Source organism: Macaca nemestrina (assembly GCF_043159975.1).
Source record: "Macaca nemestrina isolate mMacNem1 chromosome 11 unlocalized genomic scaffold, mMacNem.hap1 SUPER_11_unloc_1, whole genome shotgun sequence".
NCBI classification, from domain to species: Eukaryota; Metazoa; Chordata; class Mammalia; order Primates; family Cercopithecidae; genus Macaca; species Macaca nemestrina.
Genome location: NW_027257572.1, coordinates 693,238 through 720,444, shown reverse-complemented (window position 1 = coordinate 720,444; position 27,207 = coordinate 693,238). Strand labels below are relative to the sequence as shown.

The 27,207-nt window shown below is 48.8% G+C and overlaps 1 pseudogene; it reads right to left on the bottom strand.

Annotated features, from left to right (window-relative positions):
* Positions 1-22,579: 22,579 nt before the first annotated feature.
* On the bottom strand, positions 22,580-23,734 carry LOC139361144 (uncharacterized; annotated as a pseudogene).
* Positions 23,735-27,207: the final 3,473 nt, after the last annotated feature.

Below are 27,207 nucleotides of genomic sequence, written 5' to 3'. Positions count from 1 at the left end.
CCCATTTCATTATTCCCTATCTCAGGGAAAAAGTTGAAAGTATTCCCTATTTCAGGGAAAAACCTAAAAATCATTTTAAACCTTCCTTCTACAAAACAGTATACTCAGTCATCTCTATCTGCTTGATCATGTGGAATTCAGCTTCACATGTCTACAACACAGTTTTTGTGAAACAGCGTTTATGTAGACAGGCAAGAGAAAGAAACACTTGGTCTATGTAGAAGCAGCAGAAGACACGTTTTAACAGAAAAGGGAGAAGATACCACCGTGTGAATCTGGAAATTCTGTCCTCACCTTGTCCACACACAGAAAACACCCAAGCACGTGCCTAGTGTCCAACAGGAGCACAGAAAGGACAGGGATCCCTCCAGTTGTTTAATGACCAGCCCCACTTGTCACCGCCACATAACAAAATCCGCACGACAACTTCAGCACGTTTCATTCACGATTCCATGGAAATCAGGCTGAAGAACATACAGATGTTTTGCCCACATTTAAAAATCCAAGTGTGGGACTCATAGAAATAAAACACATTATGGGTTCACTTAACTTTTCCAAATTTTTACTTGGAGAAACCTATCAAGTTCTTGTCAGTTACATCCTTAAGTTTTTCAATAATTTTTCAATGCAAAGGTCGGGCAAGACTTGTAAAAAGGTACACACATACGGCCCGGCGCGGTGGCTCACACCTATAATCCCAGCACTTTGGGAGGCCGAGGTGGACAGATCACGAGGTCAGGAAACCGAGACCATCCTGGCTAACACGGTGAAACCCCGTCTCTACTAAAACTACAAACAATTAGCCAGGCGTGGTGGCGGGTGCCTGTAGTCCCAGCTACTTGGGAGGCTGAGGCTGGAGAATTGCATGAACCCGGGAGGCAGACCTTGCAGTGAGCTGAGATCGCACCACCGCACTCCAGCCTGGGTGACAGAGGGAAACTGTCTCCAAAAAAAAAACAAAGGAGGTACACACATACATGCCACGTTCTTCTCTCAAAGAGACAGGCCCTTTTTTAAGATTCCAGAAGTAAATGTGGTTGTCACCCTGCTTTTGAGAGGATGGGCTGTGTTTTAAGCATGAACACACTTTCCTCCATGCACCAAGGATGCACCATGGGGGCAGTGCTGCCGCCGCCTCCCCAGTCTCTGCTCAGGGTGGGGCAAGGGGAGCTCCGTTGTCTCCGGTATACACCGTCAACGGGCCAGGTGCTCAGGAGGCGGCTTCCAGGACTCGCTGTAGGCATTTGTCAGCAGGGCAGGCAGTGCCTCGTGCTGGTGGGCATCCAGCAGTAAGGGAGTCTTGCACTTCACTCCCTGGGCCCAGCCCCAGACAGAGGGGAAAGAGACACCTGTATCGTAACTCATGTGTATTTATAGATACACAGAGACTCTGCAGTGCAAGGTGCAGAACTAGAAGGAATCATGGAAATAAGAGGGAAGACATTTGGTGACGACTGGAAGAGCCACCTCAAGCCTCAGCACTTCCTGCCGGAGCCCTCACTGACCAGACTCCTCCAGGGTCACTGCCACTGCCTTGCCCAGCTCATGACAGGGCAGACAGTGACAGAGCCTCAGAACAACCGCCCACTCCTTTGTCACCAGCCCAGGGGACGAGCTATTCATGAGTGTCCCAAAGCCTGAATGTGGGAACACAGAGGTGACTGAGCAGAAAGGGGGACAGCCACAATGGCCGCGGGTGTGCAGATATTGCGGGGCACCCCAGCAGCCCTTTCCGTCTTAAAGAGGACGGCCACGGGTGTGCGGATGCTCCCGCGTGACCCAGCCGTCCTTTCCACCTTATAGGGGAATGGCCACGGGTGTGCGGATATTCCCGGGTGCCCCAGAGCCCTTTTCACCTTAAGGAGATTTTCACAGTCTCATATCAGTCTCCAAACTATTCAGTGAGGTTGAAGGAGTATCATTGTGGACCAACACTGATTGGCACCAAGTAAGGGCAATTTTATAACCATGTCTCAACCGTGAAACAATCAGGTCTTTGGCCATCTGGTCTAAGCTTTTTCTGTAACAAAGTTGGATAATTAGGTTGAACTTTGGTTTTCCAAAACTTGTTACAGAAACCACATCTTCCTAGATGTGGCTCTGTGGTGTCACGTGCACACATCAGTAGCCAGGCTTGCCAAGACTCATGGCACGTTCCACGTTCACCTGAGAAGGCTGCTCAATCACTGAGGGCTCTGGCATGCTCTGAAATGAATTTGCCACTTCAGCCTACACTCTACTCCCTTGTTTGGTTAAAGAAACCCAAAAAGCAGAATTTGTTTTGGCCAATCGCCTGCTGACCCAACTGCAGACGTTTTAATTAGAGTACTTTCATTGCATCCTAGAAAGCAAAGTCATATAGATCAACTCATTATTACCACTCCGAAGGTTTAGTAAATCTCCAGATAATCAGGCAAACATTTTAAGAAGCTACATTAAGGTTTACAATACTCAAAATTTAAAACTACATCCATGCTTCAAAAAACCACCATTCCCATTTTAGATGGCCAAATGCACATGAGAAAGAAAGAAACGTGCTGAGCGCATTTTTTGGGTAATCTTATGGAGAAACTGCCACTTTAAAAATGGCTCTAGTTCCTGGCTCCAGATGGGTGTGGTGGGTTGCCTCACTCAATTTCAACTCCACCTGAAGCTGGGACACTAGAAATCCATTCCCAGACTCCAGGACACCAGAATTCCCACTTCTGGAAACAGCCTGGAATGCAGACCTGTAGCAGAGAATTCTTTCCTGCCCACCCTAACCATCCTCTGTGGAAGGCGACAGTCAAAGACAAGTCCACCCCCCTAGGCGCAACTGCACCACGAAGAACCATTTCAAGGTGGGAGGTGATTGATTAGTGGGAACAGGCAGTTTAGCTAATCACTTATAAGGCAGAGAAGGGGGCTTTGAAGGCCTGTATCTGGCCTTGACCTCGGTAAATGGTCATCAGCCAGTCAGCCTAAGCCACATGGGAAGGGGCTTCTTGCAGTAAAAGTGGGGGCGCAGTTGTGGGGAGGGGGAATGTCTTAACCACCACTGTTTTACAGGATCACAGGGCTCAGGCAATGTTCAGTATTATCACACACCAAGGTTTTTACAGTCTGAAGAAAACTACAGTCCGAAGGTGTCAGTTCTCAAAGCCCCTACGTTCCTCCTGCTAAGATTCCCAGAGGGTCTCCACTTCTTGCACCGAACCCCAACTTGCACAGGCACCTGCGTCTTCCTCCTGCAGCAAATGCAGATAAGAAGCTGTGGCTCTGCTGCGGTAATGATGCCATGCAGCCCTAACACCACAGCAGAGCAATGGCTCTGGCCTGAATGTCCCCAAAACCTCATGCTGAAACCATCTCCGACGGGATACATTAAGAGGTGGGGCCTTTGGGAGGTCCTGCTCTCAGGACTGGGCTTGGTGTCCTTGTTGGGAGGCCTGGAGGAGCCCTCCTGCTCCTCCACAACGTGAGTTCTGACGAGACAACCGCTGCCACGCAAGACCCGGCGAGATGCTGCCGTCTGTGAGCCACAGGCCCTGGGGCACCAGATCTGCAGGTGCCTTGACCTTGGACTGCCTTGACCTTGGACTTTCCAGCTTCCAGAGCTGTGAGCAATAAATGTCTCTTTACAAATCACCCAATCGACAGCAGCCGGACAGAGGCAGGAATGTCACAACATGAGTCACTTTCTCAGTGGGCCAGAGGACTCCCCATGAGCCACCACCGTAAAGCAAGAACTCCCTGGAGGATGGAAAGGGGGTCACAAGGAATTCTACCCAGCACCAGGGTGTCTGTCCTTTCTTGCAGGAAGATAGCTGAGCCATGGCAGGAAACTACAGGGTGGGTGGGGCTGGACAGTAATGTGTCACCTGCTCATCTAAGCCTCAGTCTCCTGCCTCTCATCACGACAGTGGGGGTAACAGCCCCCTCACCTGAGCTGTTGGGGGAGGTAAGAGTGCTGGGTGACTAACAATTGTTAGCTCCACAGAAATTAGGCAAGGAATCCGCCCCATGTCTTATAAAACCAAACCAGCCCAGGAATTCCACATCACTACTAATTTGCATGGGAAAATGCCGGATTCTCCTGAGTTCTGGCATGTCACTTGTATTAATAAAGTTTGCACAGTTTTCACATAGTAAGTATATAAAACAGGAAAATAAATCATGCAATTTGGAGGCTGAAGCAGGAGAATCACTTGAGCACAGGCAGTGGAGGTTGCAGTGAGCCAAGGCCTCGCCACTGTACTCCAGTCTGGGTGACAGAACGAGACTCCATCTCAAAAAATAAAAAGAAAGATTTTGCTGCTTCATACTAGTAAAGTGGGCACATTCTACATGCCAACTCTTATTCAAAGGTCGCCTAACACTGACTCAGGAACTCTGGCCCTGATGTGCTTGGAGTTTTAATGCTAACAGTGTTAAAGACCACTCCCCCAGGAGCTCTGAACAAGTACTCCAGGTATACGCTGAACAAGACCACACACTCTCTGACCGAAATCTAACTTCACAGACCCAAACCACAGAAACACAGAAGACACTGCTTCTGTCCAACTTTTTGTTCTGCCATCGTTTGTGTCCATTATTTCCTACAAACCATCTCATTAGAATTTAAGGCACACAAAAGGCCAATACAACAGGGTTACTTTTCAAAGGTTTGGAGGTGAAGAACAGATACAATGCGTTCGCTTCCTATTGCTGCTGCAACAAATTACCACAAATGCAAACCTCCTCTGAGCCCTGGAAGTCAGGAGTCCCAGGGCTGAAGTCAAGGGGTCAGTAGCTTGTATTCCTGCCTGGAGTCTCCCAATTCATAGAGGCCACCACGCAGCTTGACTCACAGCCCCACACCCCTCCTACCACTGCCCCGGCCTCAGCCCTGCACCCCTCCGGCCCCTGCCCCTGCCCCACCCCCGCCCTCAGCCCCACAGCCCTCTGGCCTCTATCTCGTCCTCAGGTCTCCTCCTCTGAGGCAGACCCTCGTACTGCCTTCTCAAAAGGCACATGTGAAGACACTGGACCCACCTGGACAACCCAGGGTCCTCCCCCATCTCACTGTCCATTACACTCACATCTGCAAAGCCTCTTTTGCCATGGAAACTTCATTAGACTAACAATCATTTAACAAGTCCATTCTAATGATGTGAAAATTGGCATTGTTTTCCTCCTAATGAACAGATCAGTCACCCAAGTAACCTATAAATATTTGACTATTAAATATACAATACTGTAGGAGACAGAGATGAGGAAGTGGGTTCCTCCCTGAAAGACGACTGGACCCTAGACGGAGGGATGAACATTCTGAACAGAATCAACATAACTCAACATTGGAGTCGGAGAGGCCAAGCAATAAGACGTTCAAAAAAGCAACCAGAAAGTATGTACTGTGCCTGTAGTTCGCATCTGCCCCTGGCGTCATGAGCACGAGCGTGCGGACACGCACACAGGGCCCAAGTTTAAGATCAAATATAAGGAAGCTTTCCACTGTAGTATTTAACTAGATCTTATTACAAAATAACCTCCTGATTGCAGTTTTTATCCAAAAAGTTCTCTGTAATTAAGGAAATTAATTTTCCCCTGAAAGACATTTCTCTATTTATCATCCCATATAAACTAAATGGGCATATTAAAGAAAAAAGACAAATGTTTGACTTCGGGGGTTTGCCTATGACTTGGATAAGCAGGATTTTCTTCTGGCCATGCAGGGAGCAGCTGGACCAGACTGGAGGGAAGGAAGAACAAATTTCCACTCTGACCTCAGTTGGGCACCAGCGTCTTCCCTGTCAGAATGTGGGTGTGGTGCTTCCCATACACCAGCCTCTGACGAAACTCAGCCCAAGGGTGTGGGAAAATGCTGTCTACTTCTGAAAAATCTATAAGGTGCAGACACATCAAAAGCTTCAGAAAACTGTAAAGGACCAAGGAGACCGCTACACCCTTGGAGTTTACAGAAAATGGTCAGCATCACACGTGCCTGAGGTCCAGGGTCAGCTCCCAGCTGCCGCGACGCCGTGAGCGCAGCCCTGGCTTCCCCTCTGATGCAGAGAGCTGCTCACTCTGCCGGCAGCACTCAGAGCTCAGAACATTCTAGATGAAAGCAACGTGTTCCTTTTAAAATGGGGAACCGGGGCAGCACAACCGAAGCTCTACGACTGTCTCAACTACTGGGTTTCGGGGTAGCATTAGGAAATCGTGAGAATCCAAATCTCAATTTCATACAGATTCCAGATTCACTGCAGGTTCCAGAATTTCCTGAAACCTTCTTCCAATTTATCACTCAGGATTCCCTTGCCAAAGCTAATAAAGTCTACATTCCTTACGGAAAACCCACCATAAGCACCACCACAAATAAGATCAACTGACGCCCGCCCTTCGCACCAAACCTATCAACTGTTACTCACACAAGACTGTGCTGGAGGCAGCTCTCAGCTGAAGCCGAATCCGTGAGACTTCATTATCCCCATTTTGGATCGAGTGTGAAGACTGTCAGCAAACCAGGGCCCCAGTGTGAAGCAGAGAACAGATCCTCTGATGCCTGCCTGAACATTTCCTTCCCACCTCTGGCTTGCATATTGAACACCCTCAGAGCTACTGACTCACCCACATTTGCAGGTCATTTATCCAGCCACCAGGATAACACAATTATGCGATAAAAATGCCTTCTCAGGGCTTTGTCATACTCAATAAGGAAGCTCAGAAGGCTAGGTAAGCGCAAGAAAGGGGGAAGCGTCCTCCAAACAGACAAAAACCAAGGAAAACCATGCAGAGACTTGAGAGAGAGAGCAGAAACAGAGCCCGCTGTAGCCTTTCAGGTCCTGCTGGCCGCAGCCCTGCGTTAGGAGGCACCATTTCCACGGATGCATCCTGCTGGGCCCATTTGAAAGGTCCCGCTTGTGAGACATTCACCCCCACTTCCAGCTCCTGCAAGACCCGCTGCAGCCCCACTCCATCCTGGGGGCCGACTGTGCAAGTCTTCCCGGCGAGACCCCTCAGAGCCTGCTCAGTCTGAGACTGGGAAGCACCAACGATCCACAAAGGCACAATCCCGTTCTCCTCGTGCTGCTTTCTGGGTTCCAAGTTGTCTAACGAGTCCTGCATAAACCCCGGGCTGGGGAGCCAGCCAGGGCCCAGCAGCACCCAGCTCATGCGCTCCACTCACCCCACAGAGGACCACGGAGGCCCCAGCATGCTCTGTCCGTGGGGCAAGACACCAGAAACAGCCACAGTTCAGGGTTCTGCCACCCGCCCTCTGCCGTCATTACCTGCTGTGATCTGAATTCTCATTGGTGGGAAAAGTGATCCCACAGCTCCGCTGCCTTAATTACCTGCTGGGATCTGAAATTGCATTGCTTGGAAAGGGCATCTCACTGGTCAAGCACTCCTTGCTGCCTCCTTGCAAACAACATTAAAAATCCAAAACCCCTCTTAAAGAACGTTTACTATAACCTCAAAACAAGACCCATCCCGAGACCAAGGAAGATACACACGCACATCTGACACCTGGTGGACATCCTTTACCGAAGTCACAGCTTCCATGTGGCGTGTGAAGCAGGAGGCCTGTCACGGTGACTCAGGCTGAGGTCTGAAGAGGGGTCTTCCAAGCAACTAGGCAACCAGGACGCACACCCCAAAACCCAAGTCCCCGCACTCATGTACCTGGCAGAAATGCTGCGTGGCCATCGACACCAGTTGTGAACCAAGACCGATCTGTGTCCTGTGGCCCTCACAACGTCCGTACATGCCTGGGCCCAACACAGGCCCGCACAGCACCCTGCTTGCCTCCAGTGGGGCTCTCTCCTGCCAAGGGGGATGGCCCTGAAGTCCGTTGAGATTTTCAAAGCTCTACAACGTCGTCCTTCCTCCTGCTTGTTCAGAAGGCCTAAAGCCCTGAAGACACCAGTGAGAATTGACCTAGCCTCTTAAGGCAGCTCAAACGCCTAAACACAGGAACGCTGGACCTCTCTGCCCTCGAGAGCAGCCGATAACACACTGGGCTAAGCAGAAGGCACAGATGTCACATCCAGAAGCCAGTGGCGCTCAGGATTGCATTCCAGGAGCCGCCCATGTGAGTCCCTCCAAGGCTTCCAAGTCGCACTTGATTGTTTTCATCGCATCTCTATAACATCAGAGACATTATATCTCGTGGTATCTATGAGATCGTCTCTACTTTTATGAGCACATATGCTCCCTGACTTACCATGGGATGAAACTGTTCCAATAAACCCAGCGTAAGCTGAAAATATCCTAAATAGAAAGTACATTTGACATAATAGTTTCAACTTACAACGGGTTCATCCAGAGGCAGCCCATCTTGGGCCAAACAATGCACTGAGTGTGACTAATTCACACTATCACAAGGTTGGAAAAAAAAAAAAAACACAAATGTAACCATTGGGAGCCAGGGACCATCTGTATTGGGGCTCCTGTCTTCAGAGACAACAGAAACCTCTTCTTAGGCAAGAATCACAATTTATAATCCTCAAAATGTTAAACTTAGTTTAACAATCTAGAGGTTCAAACAAAGCCAAAGTAGGCCCACAAGGCCGTTTGTGCCATTCGCTAAGACACACGACTCTGTAATAACCCTCACCACAGCCCCTCAGGGTGGGTCCCAGAGGCGGCTGAGGCTTGTGGCTACGGACACTAACGAAACCAAAATCAGAGTACGCAGGTGCAGTCAAGTCATATGACTTCTCCACTAGCATATGCACAAATGTTCATCAGCAAATCTCATCTTCGCTTTACCTCCCTCCCATGACCTAAAAAGGAGTCCACCACACACACCCACAAACACACACACCACTTCAAAAACATAATTAGTACTTGCATTCAATTCTGGGCATTCAGAATAGACCTAATGGGTGATAAAATCTCTCCTCCAACCCATTGCTTAGCCTTCTTAGAGGATGAAGGATTTTGCATAACACAAGTCAACATATAAAAGATCTGCTATAGAAACAGACTTTCAAGTGGTCCTCATTATAGTGATTCAACTAATATACAAAGGCCCAACACACAGCACAGTGTATGTTAGAAGAATGATTAATTTGTTCCCCTAAAAATCCTAATATCTACACAGAAAAAAATACCCAATACACATTTTATCATTCTTTACCAGTATAGTCATACAAAGGAGTATCACAAAAGCAAAAGAACACATTTGGTTTGATTCACAGTTCTAAGTTTAATATAAAATTGCTAAAACCACCAAGACAAACATGACTATGAAATATTTAATGAACTTCACCTAAATTCAAGTCACCATTCAACCACCACTACCTCTACTGTCCTTACGGGAACTTTCCAAAAGTAAATTCTGGAATTAACAGGACAAAATTTTCTGGTGATAGAAATTAGGAAGAAATTGGTTGAAGGCCGTTCCTTGGCTGTCAAACTTTTTCTCAATAATATTTTGTAAAATAAAAGCATCAAACAGATCTTTACATTAACTTACAATCTATCAAGCAATACTGGAGCAAGCTTTAAATATTAGCCACATACTGTCAGGGCTGACTAACATTAAATCAGTATCAGTCTCATGTCTTGCAGCAACCACAGCTCATCTTCTTAAAACCACTTAAGATTTCATAATTAACTCAAACAATGTAAGTCATCTCCTTGATCTTTGACATTAAGGGGTCATTTTCCCCCAAAATAGTACCTCTTTCCTTGACATGATTTAATCTGTGGGTAGAGTATTTAACAGGATTTCTTTCCTTCTAATAAAATATACACCTTTCCAATATGAAAAACTCTAACTGATAATGCTATAGCTTAACCAGGTCAAAAGCATTTTTTTTTTTAAGTTAAAAAAAGAACCTAACTGCATCTTTGGACCTTATGTGAGGTAGTGTCCAGGGTCACTGGGACCCCTGCTTGGCCAGTGTAGCTGGGTACCAATTAAAGACAGAAACCCAAGCATTCACTCAAAGCCCCTTCCCAGCTGTTCATCCTAGTGGAAGAAGCCATGGGTACAAACGAATGCGGCATTCTACGGAGGGCTTTGGGGATAGGCTGCTTGAGAACATCAAAGTGGCTCACGTCCCCTGAGTATAAAGCCAGTGACTGCTCTCAGCTTCCATCCACAGTAGCCAAGGTCTAGAATCACCTGAGTGCCCGTCAACAGGGGATGAAGGGAACGTGGCACAAATATACACAGGAGCAATACTCCACCACACAGCGGAGAGCCCTGTCATCCGCGGCAGCATGGATGGAGTTGGAGGACATTACGTTAAGCAAACGAGCCAAGCAAGGAAACGGCACATGTTCTCACTCATAAGCAGGAGCTGAGAGCAGATCTCGTGGAGGCCAAGAGTAGGTGGTCAACAGGGCCCAGCAGAGCCCACTCATAAGCAGGATGGGCAGAGGCTGGTAACGGGCACAAACACACAGCCTAAGGGGAACACGACACCTACTATTGATAAATCAGCAGGGGCATGGCAGTGGGTCATCTACTGTGGATTTCAAAACAGCTAGGAGACAATAACTTCACATAACCAGCACAAGGAAAAGAAACTATTTAAAGTGAAAGACATCCCAAGTACACAGATTTCATCAATATAGGGGTGAATCAAGGTATTACATGCACTCTCGAAATATGTACATATATTATGTATCAACAGAAACAAAAACCAATGACAGAACCATTTGCGAAGCGCGTGCAGGAGAATGGGAAGCCTGACATGGTGTGGCTGTGTGTCCCCACCCAAATCTCATGCTGAACTCTAACCCTGTGTTGGAGGAGAGCCCTGGTGGGAAGTGATTGACTCATGGGGGTGGTTTCTAATGGTTTAGCACGATCCCCCAAGTGCTGTCCTCATGATAGTTCTCCTGAGATCTGGTTGTTTGGAGGTGCATGGCACCTTCCCCTTCACTCTCTCTCCCCTTCCAGCCATGTGAAGACATGCCGGCCTCCCCTTCACCTTCCACTCTGATTGTAAGTTTCCCCAGATGTAGGAGCCTGTACAACCCACAGAACTGTATGCCGATTAAACCTTTTTTCCTTATTACCCAGCCTCAGATAGTTCTTTATAGCAGTGGAAGAACAGTACAGTCCTCAGGACCAGCAATGTTTTCCTTCTACCCAGCGGCCAACAAGGTCCCACACCCTAGCTGGTTTTCCAAAGCTTTGCCAGAATGCTGAAGCTGTTTTGGGGATACTAACTTTCCCCATCTCTGGCAAACCAGATGGGGCATCCTATTTGCCTCTTACCACCTTTCTCAGAGAAACCCCACCTCTGAAACAGCCTCCACCAGGGGCCTCCTTCAGCAGCAGAAAAGCTGAGAGTTCCTTGCACTTCCCTTCTTCTGAACAAGTAAACATCTTAAGCTTGTTTTTCTACCTTCCCAGCTCATTGAAAAAAATATCTTATGCTTTCTATTTTCCTAACACACACACATGGAAGAGAACTGCCGTGAGGGCAGGGGCTCTTGTTTTCCCGGATCTGAGCCTGGCCCTCAAACACTAGCCGAATTCATACTAACACGATATCCAGAGGCAGAAATGCAAATATCCACATGACTTTTCGGAAGAGAGTACTTGCTTCTGTGGAGTGTCAATATTTGTCTCATTTCTAGAGACTTTGCTCAAAGTGATGAACGTGAGTAAATTAGGACCTTTTTTTTGTAAATTGGGCCACAGAGCTCTCTAGGCACAGTCAGGGGAGTAAACGGCTGTGAAAGATGCAGCCCGATGTGAGCCATGGCCAGGCACTTTGGAACCTGAGATCCTATCTCCAGCCTTTCAAAGGACACAGACGAATATAAAATGCAGATGGAAGAGTTCGTATTTTGGGCATCTCTGTTCTTTTGAAATCAAAGTGCAAAGAAAAAGTTTTGCCTTGAGGTCTTAACCCATACTTGTTTTTCTCCTGAGGTTTTAAAATTTTCGTAACTGCTTTTTTCTCCCCTGATCCTTGGGGAACTTCTATCTTCATATCTTCTTAAAAGATATGGTTAAATTCAACACTGAAATTTAAAAACATGCTTTCATATTTTTCTTTAAACTGATGTATCTGACATTGGTGAAGAACTAACTGGGAGTATTGGTTTATTTTTATTTTTTTGAGACAGTCTTGCTGTGTTGTCCAGGCTGGAATGCAGTGGCACAATCTTGGCTCACTGCAGCCTCACCTCTTGGTTCACGCCATTCTCCTGCCTCAGCCTCCGGAGTAGCTTGTATTATAAGTGCCTGCCACCATGGCAGGTTCATTTTTGTATTAGTAGAGACGGGGTTTCAACATGTTGACCAGGCTGGTCTTGAACTCCTGACCTCAGGTGATTCGCTCACCTTGGCCTCCCAAAGTGCTGGGATTACAGGCACGAGCCACCACACTCGGCCTGGGATAGTCTTGATTATAACTGTAACATCCCTTTAATGAAAACAAAACAGAACAACAACAACAAAAACAGCTGTCTGAAAATTCTCGAAATTAAATAGCTCACTTGGACAGGGACTTGGACACCAGTTGAATGGCCCAGCACACCATAGTTACATGGGCCACTGGCCTGTTAGGTCCTTAGGGTATTTGAAGTCATGTGGATATTTGCATTTCTGCCTCTGGATATCGTGTTAGTATTCGGCTAGTGTTTGAGGACCAGGCTCAGATCCGGGAAAACAAGAGCCCCTGCCCTCACGGCAGTTCTCTTCCATGTGTGTGTGTTAGGAAAATAGAAAGCATAAGATATTTTTTTCAATGAACTGGGAAGATGGAAAAACAAGCTTAAGATGTTTACTTGTCTTCTGAAAAGTCAAGTGTCAGGTTACCATGAGCCAGGCAGCTTGCTTACAGAAAGCACTGGCTGACTTGCTGGTTTAATGTTAAATGCATTTAAAATGTTAAGTGATCAAACCCCCCTCCCAGTGGGTGTGCGCGTTGAGCTGGCTGCAGTAGTGATGCAGACCATGTTCTTTCCTTTGGTTTTGCTTCAAGCAGAGCACCCCACACCCAGGAAGAGGCCAAAGGATGGCATCGAGGTCTAAGACAAATCTAAGGAGAGCTGCAGGCTGACTGCCTCATCTGCAAATAGTCTCTCATTTCAGAGAAAATCACTGAACAGAGTTCATAACATGTGAATTTTAAAAATTCGTATTTCTAATTTCATCCCATTAGACCTTTTGAACCTCCGCCTCCCACCTAGAGAACGTCAGCTCAAGCCGATCACAGCGCAGTGCGATTTTCTATAAATAATGTGCACGCCTGCATCTGAGCTGAGATGGTCCACTGGTTTTTCTTGGTAAGGTTTGACCAGGCAAACTGTTATCACTGTTGCTAATTTATGGTAATTGGGATGGGGACTTAACAGTAAGTAATTAGAGCAATTACAGAATTTGCTACTCAATTACAATGGCACAGATTCCTGAGGATGGAAGAACTGTTGCCCAGGAATAGAGTTCAAGAGGTCCTCTCCATGCTCCGGGAAACATGGCAATTCCACGCACCCCTGCTTTGGTCGCTGGCCACCACCATTCTGATCTCGGCCATCTGATGGCATCAGTCCCCACAGCTGGAAACACCTGACACCTCTTGTCACCCTCCCATCTGCCCTGCCTTCCTCCGGTCCGGGATATTCAGGGATGCCCACATACAGGACCAGGAAACCAGGGTTATCCCAAACCAGTGCCTGCATTCAAAGTCCTCCACGGCAGCACAATCACCAATGGCCAATACTCCCAGAACCTTCCACCTCAAAACGGGAGCACATCTGGATTCAAGCTGACAATGCTGCATTCTCTTTGCCATGTACACATGGAGGCATGTCAGGTTCCACCTAAAGGTATCAGGTTCCACGCTGGTCAGGAGCCCAAACCTAGTCACTCTGCATGATCTCAATTCACCATCCACAGAGAAGCCTGCAGTTTTCCTCTGGTGCATGGTGTGGATGGTGGATGGTGGATGCATTTCCCCTGAAGACTCGGAGACAGGAGCCTGGCCAAGGAGGCCAGTCACCCCAGCCCCTGCAAGGCCCGGACGTGCCCCTCTGCTGTCTGCACACAGTACCCAAGTCTAGCAGCGCTGGCTCTGTGGTGGGATCCATCTGGGCCTGCAGAGGACCCGGGGCACAGGAACCGTGCAGCCTGGCTGCAGCCAGAGGCCTAAGGGATCCCCACGAGGCTCTCCAGCCTAGGTGCCCTCACCACAGGCAGAGCCATGCAAGAGAGTTGCCTGCTGAACTGGAAATGCCCCAATCTGCTCAGCCAACACAGAAAGATAACAGCCACCTACAGCTGCTGAGCCCCGAAATGTGGCCACTGGGCCTGAAGGGTTGAATCTGGAATTTAATCTGAAGTTCTTTTCAAATGTGTTTAGCTATGTAATCAAATCTTTATTCTAATTCAATTTAAAGGAGCCTCTGGCTATAGGCTCCCTTGTCAGGCATCACAGCTCCAGGGAGTAAGAATGGGAGGGAGAGGCCCAGAGCCTTTCTGCATTCTCCACGCTAATTCAACACGTCATCATAAGGAAAGGCACTCCAGCAGGAGAGGTGTACACGGGAAGAACTGGGTTGGCCCTGACAAGCATGACCCCCATGGCATCACAGCTGCCTCAGGCAACAGGCAAAAGACAATGATGCCCACCTGGACAGGCCACCGGATGTGATGATGCACCCCCAAGCCCTAGTCCCACAGCAGCCAGAGACCACCAGCTGCTCATCCCGGGTGAAACACAAGCCCTAGTCCCACGGCAGCCAGAGACCACCCGCTGTTCGTCCCAGGTGAAACACAAGCCCTGGTCCCACAGCAGCCAGAGACCACCCGCTGCTCATCCCGGGTGAAACAGGCAGAGCTACCCGAGCCATCAAAAGCAGGAAGTATTAAGGAGGCAATTCCCACGACACACGTGACACTCCTCGGAGACAGACACAGGCTTCACTGTGAAAGTGCAGAGGACGGTGGAGTCGCTAGGCGAGCTGCTTCTTCCAGCGATCGGGAAGAAACCAGATCCATTTCCTTGTAGGAGAATCATTTGTACCGTGATTAGACAGAAGACAGAAGGTGGCTGATGTTATCAAATCATCAAGCACCTCACGGCTGCTTCTCCAAGGAAGGCCTGGAAACTTGCAGCCACCCGCGTAGGGGCCGCAGTGTTTACAATGGAGATACGGGTGACTGAGGTCTGGCTTCCTCAGGGAAGCTAAATTTGAACTTTCACCACTGAGGAATCAGTCATTTACAGTCACTCACCCTCAATGCAGAAGAGGGCTCAAGACACTGCACCAGACTTCAACACTCAGGGTTAGGGTCAGGGTCAAATTCACAAGTTTTACAAAATGTATTTCCTTGGGATGCCAGAAGAGATGCAACTTCACACCCCCGACCTCCATGGTTTGCTTAGCCCCTTCACCAGTGGACCTCACCAACAGATGACACATCCACGCCTCATCCATGGCAGCACAGAAAACCACTTGGAAGACAGCCACTCCCACCAAGCTTCCTGACTTTGGTGTTTAAAATCTGCATCATTTAAAATCAGCATCTCATACGTGAGATTACACTCCTCCGAACAACGACATTGCCACTGTCATTTCACCCAAAAGGGCTTTAGGAAATGACACGCGGTCCAGACGCCAGAGGTCGCCGGCTGCCTTACTCTAGCCTAATTCCTTTGTGCCTGTATGGAGGCTTCACAGATACATCCCATTAATGACCGTATGACAAGCTCAGGGCATAGACGAACTCAGTGCTGAATTTTTCCATTTATCACCCTTTTGTTTTGTCCAGAAGACAGCTGAGAAAGGCTGGGGCAGATCATCTCGAGTGTAATGACTCCAGCCACTTCTCTTCACCCCAGGTCACCACTCAGTCACACGCTTTTGAGAAGCGAAAGCAGTTCTGTTCCCTTCACTCTGGGTTCCAAGCACTAAATTCCTCCGTTTTATCAATTAGATTATCAAGCAACCGTTTGTAATCTGGACTGCAATCTGATACGAAATTTAAAGCTAATTTAGGTTGTGATAATAGCTCCTATTTACATTATAGATAAGGCATGAATGAAAACTTTAATCTGTTCATAGGACCTACTTTGTAAACAAACCAATTATTCAAGCAATGATTGTCTACAGTTAGATGCAAATTACTTTGCTCATAAAATATTTTCCAGTCGGAATTTTTAAATCCATGGTCTGTCTTTTCTGAGCCTGTCTCTGCACCTTCCCCTGAGTGCACAGCAGGACTTCTCAGGGCATCCCATCAGCAGACCCACTGAAGAGAATAAGCCCGCAGCCCCCAGCCCAGGAATCAAGTCCGAGCCCCAGCAGCCCCTCATCCAGCTGGGGCTTCCTCACCAGCACAGCACCCAGGGGTCTTCCAGGTTTAACGCCACGTGTGCGTGGAAAGTAGAGTGCTGGAAAGACCACAGTGGACATTCTACAAATGCAAATTCCCTCCTGGAACAGCCCAGCAACCCTCTGTACCTTCCCCAAAGTACCCAGGCCAGGCAGGTGTAGAGTCTAATGGGGGTGCCTAGGAATCAGCATTTAACACTATTCTGATGAATAAAAAAGTTTGAGAGGTCGGTCAGCAAGAGACTTCCGTGGCCTCCACTCATTTGCAGGCTCTGAAGAGACACATATTCAGGTAACAGGCCAGACAGGGCAGGACAAGGATGGGGAGGTGGAGGGCAAATTCCATGGACCACCAACCACCCTGCCATCCCCACTGAGACTCCGTGATTTACGGAGTGACAAAGCCAGGGAGAAAAGATGCCTGCACCACACAAAGGACTGAGATTTCACCTAAAGCATGCAGCATGTGGCTGAGGGCCAAGGTTGGGCAAGCCAGGAGCACAGAACGGGGTTCACTGGCCCAGAGGTGCCTCCCACACCCAGACCCCATGCAGACCTCCTAAGCACTGCCTGTGTCTCCTGCCTGGTTTATTTCCTCCCCTACTTCTACTGTGTTGGTTTCTCAGCCACCACCCACCACCACACACCCCTCTCTACAAGCTTGGTGGACTCAAAAGAGCGGGGGGTAATATCTGGGCTCTGGGGCCAACGTCCTGCCTGAGACATTAGTTCCAACCCACCTAGCTGTGATGTGAGCCCCCGAGATTTCTCAAATGTGAGATGGGAAGGTAACTGAACCCACTCAGCAGGACAGCTGTGCAGACAGATTACATATAGTCACACCTCAGCGTCCAGCACACGTGGGACCCCAGTCGTGTTGTCCCTGATGGGAATCCCTCTATGCCCCTTCTGCTACCAGAGCCAACTGCCAGCAGTAGCTGTGGAGGGTGCATCCTCTATTCCCACTCCACTCACCTCCCATCACTCCACGCAGTGACCTGCCACGCAGCGGCCACCAGCAAATCCGGCCCCACTGGATAACCGACCACCAGCCACCCCTCACTTTGGGGCGTCTTCCACTTGCAGTTCCGAAACAGGCCGAGAAACCGCCCTCAAGGGCAGCCACCTGTTCCTTAGTGCATGTAATGACCTGCCACGCAGGACCACCAGCAAACCCAGCTCCACCATGCAGGCTCCTGTGGATAACCGAACCCCCACCCCCCGACCTTGGGGCATCTTCCACTTGCGGTTCTGAAGGGGGCCGAGAAACCGCTCTCAAGGGCACTCATCTGTTTCTTATTGCACGTAATGACCAGCCACGCAGGGCCACCAGCAAACCCGGCTCCACCGTCCAGGTTCTGGTGGGTAACTGCCCCCCTAACCCTCTTCCTCCTGGGGTGTCTGGGAGGCTCAGAAACTGCCCTCCAAGGGCACTCATCTGTTCCTTATTCCACTAATACCTCATTTACAGAAATCCACTTTGACTTTCCAGCACTGCAGTTGTGACAATTTAGGAATCCTCCTTGCAAGCTACAAGAGCTTGGGGTCACGTCCACCTCACCAGCATCCCAGAGACCCAGCACTGTCCCACTGTGTTTAAAATTCCAAAATACTCCTTCAAAATGCTACTGGCATTTGGTTTGCACATAAAATGCTAAAAACCTTCAAGTGAAACAAATATCTTTAACAGTTTGATATGACATGTGAGTTACACGTCTGCCAAATTGTAAAGCCTCATGCATTTATAACATTTTAGGTACGGTCAAATGGTTCATTAATATAAACTACGAGAATTTCCAAGAAACAGGTTTTTTTCTGGCATCAGATGTCCAAAGGAAAACTGGGCTCTGGCGGGCTTGCAGGCCTGTAGAGACAGACATATCTGCTGACACAACCAAGCTCCTTCCCACTGACGTGGCCTCATCCCAGGCCCCTCACCCGGATGCCTGCAGGCCCCTGGAGGAGCAAGCTGACCTGTCCACATTTCTCAAATGCACAGCTGTTGCTCACACTGCAGATAGAGTTCAAGGCACGAGCAGGCCGCCACGCTAAAAATACCACGCAGCGTCCACGCCAGGTGACGGTGGTTTTCACTCCATCCCAAAGCCCCAGGTATGAGTTTACAGCCATGATTACCACATGGATTTTTGGACCCTCAAGACATACTTTGTTTCCTTTTATGCAACAAAGTTAAAAAGACTATCACTCAGATATAGGCTCTGAAACTGTGGAATAATTATTTGGGAACAGAGCCTCTGCCAGATCAGGATTAGCACTTGGGACAACACCCCGTGACCTCGGTCCACACAAACCCACCCAGACCAGAGGCCTCCCGCACTGCTCTGTCATTTCTGTGGATTTCTGTAAACGAGGTATTACTGCAATAAGGAATAGATGAGTGCCCTTGGAGGGCAGTTTCTGAGCCTCCCAACCACACGGCCACATTAAGGCTGAAGCCGCGCCACCTCCAGAAACACTGTCCCTCACCGAGGTGTACCTGGCTTCTCCCTTTTTCCAGAACTTAACAAAACCTGAAAGGACAGGTCTGTGTAGAAAAACACAAACTACTTACGATTCCTCTTCCCAGTTCAGGCTGTAGGAAGCTCATTTCAGCCCTGTGTTCTGACTGTGGGTTGGTTCCCATAAGAAATAAAGTCAGAATTCTAGTCCCTGTCTCCTGGGCAGTGTGGCAGGCATACATACCTTCAGTTACATGAGGAAAGGCATGGCGAGCCCCCTTCCTTCAGTAAAACTGCACAGTTCCCAGAACCCTGATGCCATCCCCCTCACACCACTGTGAACACCTGGACAGAGCACATTTTAATACGTGCACCTTTGTGGGCTAGTTTTCTATTTCTCCACTAAATCACCCCAAATTTAGCACCCTAAACACTGACTTATTTTCTCACATTTCAGGAATCTAGAGTCCAAAACAGGTCCCACCAGCTAACGTCGAGGTGTTGGCAGGGCTGACTCTGGGTAAGCGACCGTCTCCTTTCACCCCCACAGCCTCTAGAGGCTTCTGCATCCCCTGGTCCATATGGTACTTACTGTCTTCAGGACCCACAGCGGCCCTGATGGCCCCTCAACAGGAAGACGCAGAAAAGTCAGCAATCCGGGCTCTAGTGCTAGGGCCAAACCTCCCCCACCCTCCCAGCTCCTCACACACGCCCGTGCGAGTTAATATAGATTCCACTTTAACTAGTGTCACCTGTGTAAGGGGTAAGAGCCCAGCTGTGAATTGGTTAACCTCACCGACACAGACCCGGGAAATAAACTCACAGGCCATGGACCACTCCACAAGCAATGAGTGACCACCTGCTCGGGGAACCTCCATGGCCCAGCAGAGCACTCCGTGGACTCAGAGTCTGCAGCGCCAGAGGGCCCTGGATAAAAAAGACAGCTCCCATGTCTGGAGGCACCCACCCGCGGTTGGGTTCCTGGTACTTTAAGTAGCCCAGGTGGACAAGCCATGCCCCGTGCAATTCCATCACAAGAATAACGGCTGCAAGTGGCGAGTGCACGGGTGGCCACCCCTCAGTTCAGCTGGCCGTGTTAAGCACATCACCACCGTGACGTCAAATCAGACTCATCTGCTGGCATAGTCCAGGCATCGGCCCCCAAGAACATTCTGGATCGCAATTCACAGTAGTGATTGCGATCAGGGCCACACGTGGCTAAATGTATTTACAGAAGGACGCCACAGCCGATCTGGCTGGACTGAGAGCATTTCCCACTGTACATTCTTACAACACCATTTTATTTGCACTTTATTAAACTTTTATGGCTTTTTTCTGCCTACTTGATGGGGCTGTTTCTTGTTCTTATGACTGCAGTGATACTTCAGGCTACAACTATCAATGTGTAAAATTAGTTTGGAAGGCGCCTTATCATTAAACATTTCACAAGCAAGCAGTCAGAGGCACCTAAGCCGGAGGCCTCTTTTCTTCTCTGAGCCAAACCTACCTTGGACTCAAAGAAAATGGCACATGGAGAGGGGCTGGATCTCCAGCGCCCATTCCTAGGGGGCCTCCTGGGGAGCAGATATGGAGGGAGAAGCCCTGGGCTATGGCACTGTCGTACTAAAGAAAAATCTATTTGGGTAAATGTAAGCGCCAGACAGATTAAGCAAGCCATGAAAATAAACCAGTAACCACAGCTTCTCCAAAACAGAACTAAACTCCCTTTAGTTTGAATTGGAAAAGCAGAAGTGATGATCAGGGTACAAAAAAAAAAAAATGACAAAGGAGAATAATCACAGGAGAATAATCAAGGGCCACTGTCTCTTCCTGTGTCAGTGGGAGCCTCGCATCTAAGCTGGATTTAGAAGGTTACTACTTTGGACTGAAAGGTATCCCCAACCCTAGTTTGTAAGCAAGTGGAGCAGAACGCTTCAATTATTTCAAGGTTTAGCGGTAAAGCTCTGCAACTCTCACCATTTTAATTGGTGTAATTTTAAAGTGACTCAATCTGTTGGCTGGAGTATCTAACGGCTTAACCACGGGGTCATGTTGGAAAATTATTCCAATGGCTTTTGTTTTTTCTACTGAAGATGCATTTGAACGTTCTTGTAGTTTGCAATTGGCTGGTTCTGATGTTTGTTCCTGAGGAGGCCCAAGTACCCGGAGAGGAAGAATCTGAAACCTCAAGACACTCGAGTGCTGTCTGGGGAGATGGAGACCCCAACCCGAGGGCCACTGACAGACTCAGCACGGGCTCAGGACCGCCCGAAGCAACAGGCCACGTATTTGCCCCTTAAAAAACAACATAAGCACACACCCCCAGGTGTGCACACACGCTCTGTACACACTCACGTCTGTCCGTGCCAACACCAACCCACAACCCTGAGGTGTACACACATGCTCTGTACACATCTGTCCCTGCCAATGCCAGCACATATTCCCAAGTGTGCACACACGCTCTGTACACGCTCACATCCCTCCCTGCCAATATGAGCACACACCCCCGGGGGTGCACACAGGCTCTGCACATACTCACGTCTGTCACTGCAGCCTGAGTCAAACAGTCACAGAGAGGCAGAGGAGGAGGAGGAAGGACATGATGGGCACTGAGGTCCTGGGAAGGTTGCCCTCCCTAGTTCGGGAGAGACCGCTCATGTGATCCTGCCGTCACTCGCCCTTCCGCCTCCATCCTCCATCCTCCCACAGGGATCAGGAGGATGCCCACTGCACAGAGCTGTGATGAGCATGAACAGAAGATGGCAGGAGCTCATGCCAAGGTGCTGAGCACGGAGCCTATGGAGTGCTTCTTTCTGCTGTGGCTGACATCATCAAACAAGAGGCTGACATGGCTTCCGCACAGAATGTCACTTGCTGAGAAACTGAAACGTGTGACCTAGGAGCCTGCGAAGGTCTAAGAACAAACCAACAAACCAAACGGTTTTGTTTGTTTTTCAAACACCATAGCCTGTTTTTTCTTTTTTTTCATGCTCTACCTTGGGTATCATTTAGTTTAATTTCAAAGTAAGTCCAATAAATACACAAAATCACAGGACTGAGCATGGAGCATTGTTTCACTTCCTGTCCTCCAGCCTTTAGGACACATTAAGGAAAGACATGATTCCAGGATTCCCATTAGAAAGGCTGCCCTGAGGCACCTGCTGGGGCAGCCAAATTGCAGCTGTTGATGCTGCCCCCAAGCTGCTTGGATGAAGCAGAAGATTCCGGAGGTCCCTTCTCTTCTGCCGCTCACCCAGGAGAGAAGGTGGGGAGAGTAAGGTGAGAGAAGACAGGAAGAAGGAGGGGAGAGGGGGGTAGAGAGGAGGGGAGAGGGGGGTAGAGAGGAGAGGAGAGGGAGGCAGAGAGAGGGGGGAGGGATTCCAGTCATTAAAAATCCCTTCTGAGTTTTCATCTGGAAAACTTTGCAAATGTATTTAGCAACAAGAGGCAGAAGATGAAGCCAACACAGTTGGGCTCAAACCGCCGCCCTTCTCCTTCTATCTGCATCCAGGACCCGCCCTGAGCCCCTGAGTTCGAGGACCCCGAGCTGCCCAGCCCAAGGGAGCGGCCCCTGACCAGAGGAGGGAGCCGCACAGCGGGGCCCCCAGCACTTGGATGGCAGGATCTGTGCTATCTCAGTCCCAGGACCCCAAGCAGAGAAGGCCTGGGACTCCCAGCTGAAGTTTTGCTGTCTCCTCTGTCACCAAAGTCGAGAAGGACTGAGTGAGACCAACGTCGGACCTGCTGGCTCCTCGGTGGCTGCCGATGTGGCTCTCAGGCTGCGGGTGAAACCGTCTAGGGAAGCCCAGACAGTGGCGAGAATCACAGCCACGAGTGTTCCAGGGCCCCTAAAACACAAGTGCAGCCTGAGGAAGGCAGCGCCCGCTCAGATCCCCATCCAGGCTTGTATGCCACACTCGAGAGGCACACGGCACCAGAACATCGTGCTTTAAGTGACTTTGTGGGGTGTAGGAACACAAAGTGGGGCCTCGAGTGGCTCAGAAGTCACTCCCACCAGCCCACGGGGACCCGGGCGGCCCCTCTGGATGTGGCTGAGGTCTCTCCAGGACGGGCTCCAAAGTCCTATGGAGGAGGTGAGTGTCGGTCTTGCTCTGACCTGAGGAAGGACCCTGACAAGTATCCTGAACATGCAGGTACACAGCTGGCTGACTCATCTGAAGGGACCTGCTGAGCCACTAGCCAGGGAAGGCTGGAGAGAACTCAACTAACACACGATCCCTGCCCAGGCGCCCACCTGGGCCGCCCACGAGAAAACTACGGAAGCTGTGAAGACGGAGGTGTGCACGGGGCTGGGAGAACCCTGGGAGGAGCTGCACTGGGGACCAGGAGGGACGGAGGGCTGGGCCCCACAAGCAAACGAGGGAGGCGCTCAGTGCCATGAAGACCCCGCTGCACCCACAGCTGCAGGCCTGGCTGGCAACATGACCTTGTCTGCAGGGGCCCAGGAGCACGTGTGTTTGGCAGGAGCTGCCCTCCTGGAGCCGCACTAACGGTACCGTCATTTTAGAGGCAGGTACCTGCTATCAACCATGACAATCAACCATGCCACCCTGAATTACAGCCATGTCTTCAGCGGGTCACTCTTTACGCTGACAATTACAAAGAGTTTGAACTCGCTGTCCCAAGAGGCAACAAGCCCTTCATTATCATGGCCGCAAGCCTCTGTGCGGCCCTCCACCCCCGTCCTTTCCCGTCGGTGCAACCTGAAGTCCCATGACGGTGACTCAGAGCCAGCCCAGTAGCTTCAGTGCAGGAAAAATCACAAAAACTCAAACACATCCTAAACATGGGCAGTTGGTAGGAGCCAATTCCTCAATTCAACCTGTTCGGAGGCTTTCTGGGCTAGCACAGCTCTGATCACAGGCTTGCGCTTTTTGCTCCCCCTGAAGGGCGGCGAGGAGGCCGGACTCTGCCGTTCTGCAGGTTCTGATATGTGGAGTCTGCCCTGTGGCCTCGGTGGCCTGTGCCAGACAGTGTGACCGTCGCCCGCAATGAACACTCGGCACAGCGCAGCAGGCTTGGGGAAGAACAGAAAGTGACCTCTAAGCCCGCAGAAGATGCTAAGCCACGCACGGCCTCACGCGCACTGCGTGTCAATCACGGCCGAAGCAGGAAGGAGCTCTTAATAGTTCCAGTAAATGCAAAGGCCGCCCTGGAAAACTGCGTGAACCTTTCTGACTACTCACAGGTGGGGAGCCACTGCCTGAGACACGAAGGTAAAGAATTCACCTGAAACTGCATATTATAAAACTTATTTTTAAATGATGGTGCTTAATTTGAAAGACTCCCAAAGAATACTGCATTAGAAAGTGACAGAGTGAAACCGTGAAGCTGACCACAGGAGTCCCTGGAAATTTCGCCAAATGTTGTGTCAAAACTGGGAAACAGAAGAACCACACCTGATGAAACATTCGATTAATCACTCGAGTCCTCCCCACATACGAAGCTATGTTAACAAGTGTTCCAAAGGTGGAGAGGATACTATTTCTTCCTATTTCTCAGGGGATGTACACCACCCCTGCAATACGGTTCCTAACATCCAGGGGCGAGAGGATGATATTAGTCTCAATATTGCAGGAGGTGTACACTCCCGAGGGACATTGTTCCTAATATCCAGGGAAGTAGAGGAGGATATCACTCCCAATAGAGCAGGGAGTGTACACCCCTTCTGTGACATTGCTCCTAATAGCCAGCGGGGGAGAGGAAGATATTACTCCCAATATTGCAGGGGGTGTACACCCCCTTGTGATATTGTTCCCCATATCCTGGGAGGGAGACGATGATACTCGTGGCAATATCGAAGGGGGTGTATACACACACTGTGATATTGTTCCGAATATCCAGAGGGAGAGAAAATGATATGACTCCCAATGTCACAGGGTGTGTACATCCTCCTGTGATATTGTTTCTTATATTCAGGGAGAGAGGATGATATTACTCCCAATATCGCAGTGGTTGTACACACCTCCTGAGATATTGTTCCTAATATCCCAAAGGGGAGAGCATAATATTTCTCTCAATATGGCAGGGGGTGTACACCTCTTTTGTAATATTGTTCTTAATATCCATGATGGGAGAGGATGATATGACTGCCAATATCGCAAGAAGTGAACAGTCGCCTGTGATATAGTTTCTAACATCTAGATGGGGAGGGGATGATATTACTGCCCATATCGCATGAGTTGTAAAACCCCTTCGATATTTTGCCTACAATCCTGAGGGGAGGGGATGATATTGCTACCAATATCGAAGAAGGCGAACACCCCCTTGTGACACTATGCCCAATATCCACGTTGGGCAAGGTGGCTCTTAATAGGCAGCGGGGGAGAGAGGGAAGCTATTAGTCCCCACCTCGCTGGAGGTACCTCACCACCCCCGGCGAGGTGGCTCCTAATAGCCAGGGGGGGAGAGGAGGTGGCTATTAGTCCCCACCTCGCGGGGGGTGCCTAACCCCCCTACGAGGTGGCTCCTAATAGCCGGGGGGGAGAGTGGGTGGCTATTAGTCCCCAACTCGCGGGGTTGCCTCGCCCCCCTGTGAGGTGGCTCCTAATAGCCGAGGGGGTGCGGTTTTTGCTCGGGGGTTGCCTCACCCCCCTCACAATATCTCTGTTGGCTGTACACCCACTACAGTACAAAGAATAACATTATCTTCTCTTCCTTTAGCTCTTGAGAATAATACACATGGCGGGGGACACACCCTGCACTATTGGAAGTAATATCATTCTCTCTTATTCTGGATAGTAGGAACAAGATCTCAGGCGGGTTGGACAACCCCTGTGATACTGAGAGTAATATCATCCTCTCCCAACGTGGATATTAGGAACCATATCACAGGGGGCGTGTTCACTTATTCGATATTGGTAGCGATATCATCCTCTCCTCCCTGGGTATAAGAAACAATGTAACAGGCGGGGTGGAGACCCCCCACGTCTTGGGGAGTAATTTCCCTACCTGGATATTAGGATCTACGGTGGACACACAGCGTGTTTACGATTTTGTGAGTAATAGCATTTCCCCCATAGACATTACAAGCAGTATCAAAGACGAGTGTACATGCTCTGCAATATAGGGAGGAATATCATCTTCTCCCCGCCTGGATATTAGGAACAATATCAAAGGAGCGTTTATAACCCCTGCGATACTGGGAGTAATATCATCCTCTCCCAGGTGGAAATGAGGAACAGTATCACCGGGGGCGTGTACACACACTGCGATATTGAAAGTAATATCATCCTCTTCCCTCCTGGATCATGGGAACAACATCACTGGGGGGTGTACACTTTCTGCGATATTGGGAGCAACATCATCTTCTGTGCCTTGGAATATTCAGGATAATATCACGGGGTGGGGCTTGTACATCTTCTGCAGTATTGGGAATGAAATTATCCTCTCTCCCCCTGCAAATTCTGAAAGATATCACAGAGTGGGTGTTCACCTGCTGCGATATGGGGATTAGCACCATAGTCTCCCCTTCTGGATATCAGGAAGACTATCACACGGGGGTGTACAGTGTCTGTGATACTGGGAGTAATATCAACCTCTCGGCCTTGAGATATTAAGAAGAATATCACAGGGTGGATGTACACCCCCTGCCATATTGGGAGTAATATCAGCCTCTCCTCTCCATGGATATTGGGAACAATATCCCAGGCTGGGTGTACGCCTCCTGCTCTATGGGGAGTCATATCATCCTCTCCCTTCCAGGATATTAATAACAATATCACAGGGCGGGTGAACACAACCTGCGATACTGGAATTATTATCATCCCCTCCCCCTCCAGATACTAGGAACAATATCACAGAAGAGCTGTACCCTCCTTGTGATATTGAGAGTAATATCATATGCTTCTTCCGTGAATATTAGGAGCAATATCACCAGGTGGCTGTCCATTCATTGCTTTGTTGGGAGTCATGTCATACTCTGCCCACCGAGATATTAGTATCAGTGTCACAGGGTGAATGTACACCTACTGCGATATTAAAACTAATATCATGCTCTCTGTCCCTGGCTATTAGGAACAACATCACAGGTAGGTGTACAGCCCCTGCGGTATTAGGAGTAATAATATGATTAATTATTAAACATCAATGATCAATTTTGATAATTATCAATGACATTAATTAATAGGATACCATTATTAATTATGCATACTTTTGTTAAATATATGATTATGCAGGCTTAAAATTATTAATATTAATATCATTTAACAATATTATTAGTTCTTAATATTAACTATTATTTTATTACCAGCATCTCTTAGTATTGATTTAAGTGACATTAACTGCTGATATCATTATTTTATTATTAATAGTGATATTACCATTATTTGACTAATCGTTAACATTTTTAACCAGTATTAATTTTTACTATTGTGATTATTAATAACGATGATTACTATTTTTATTATATGTATATTAATTTTAATAATTAATAGACTTGTTCCTGATATCGGGC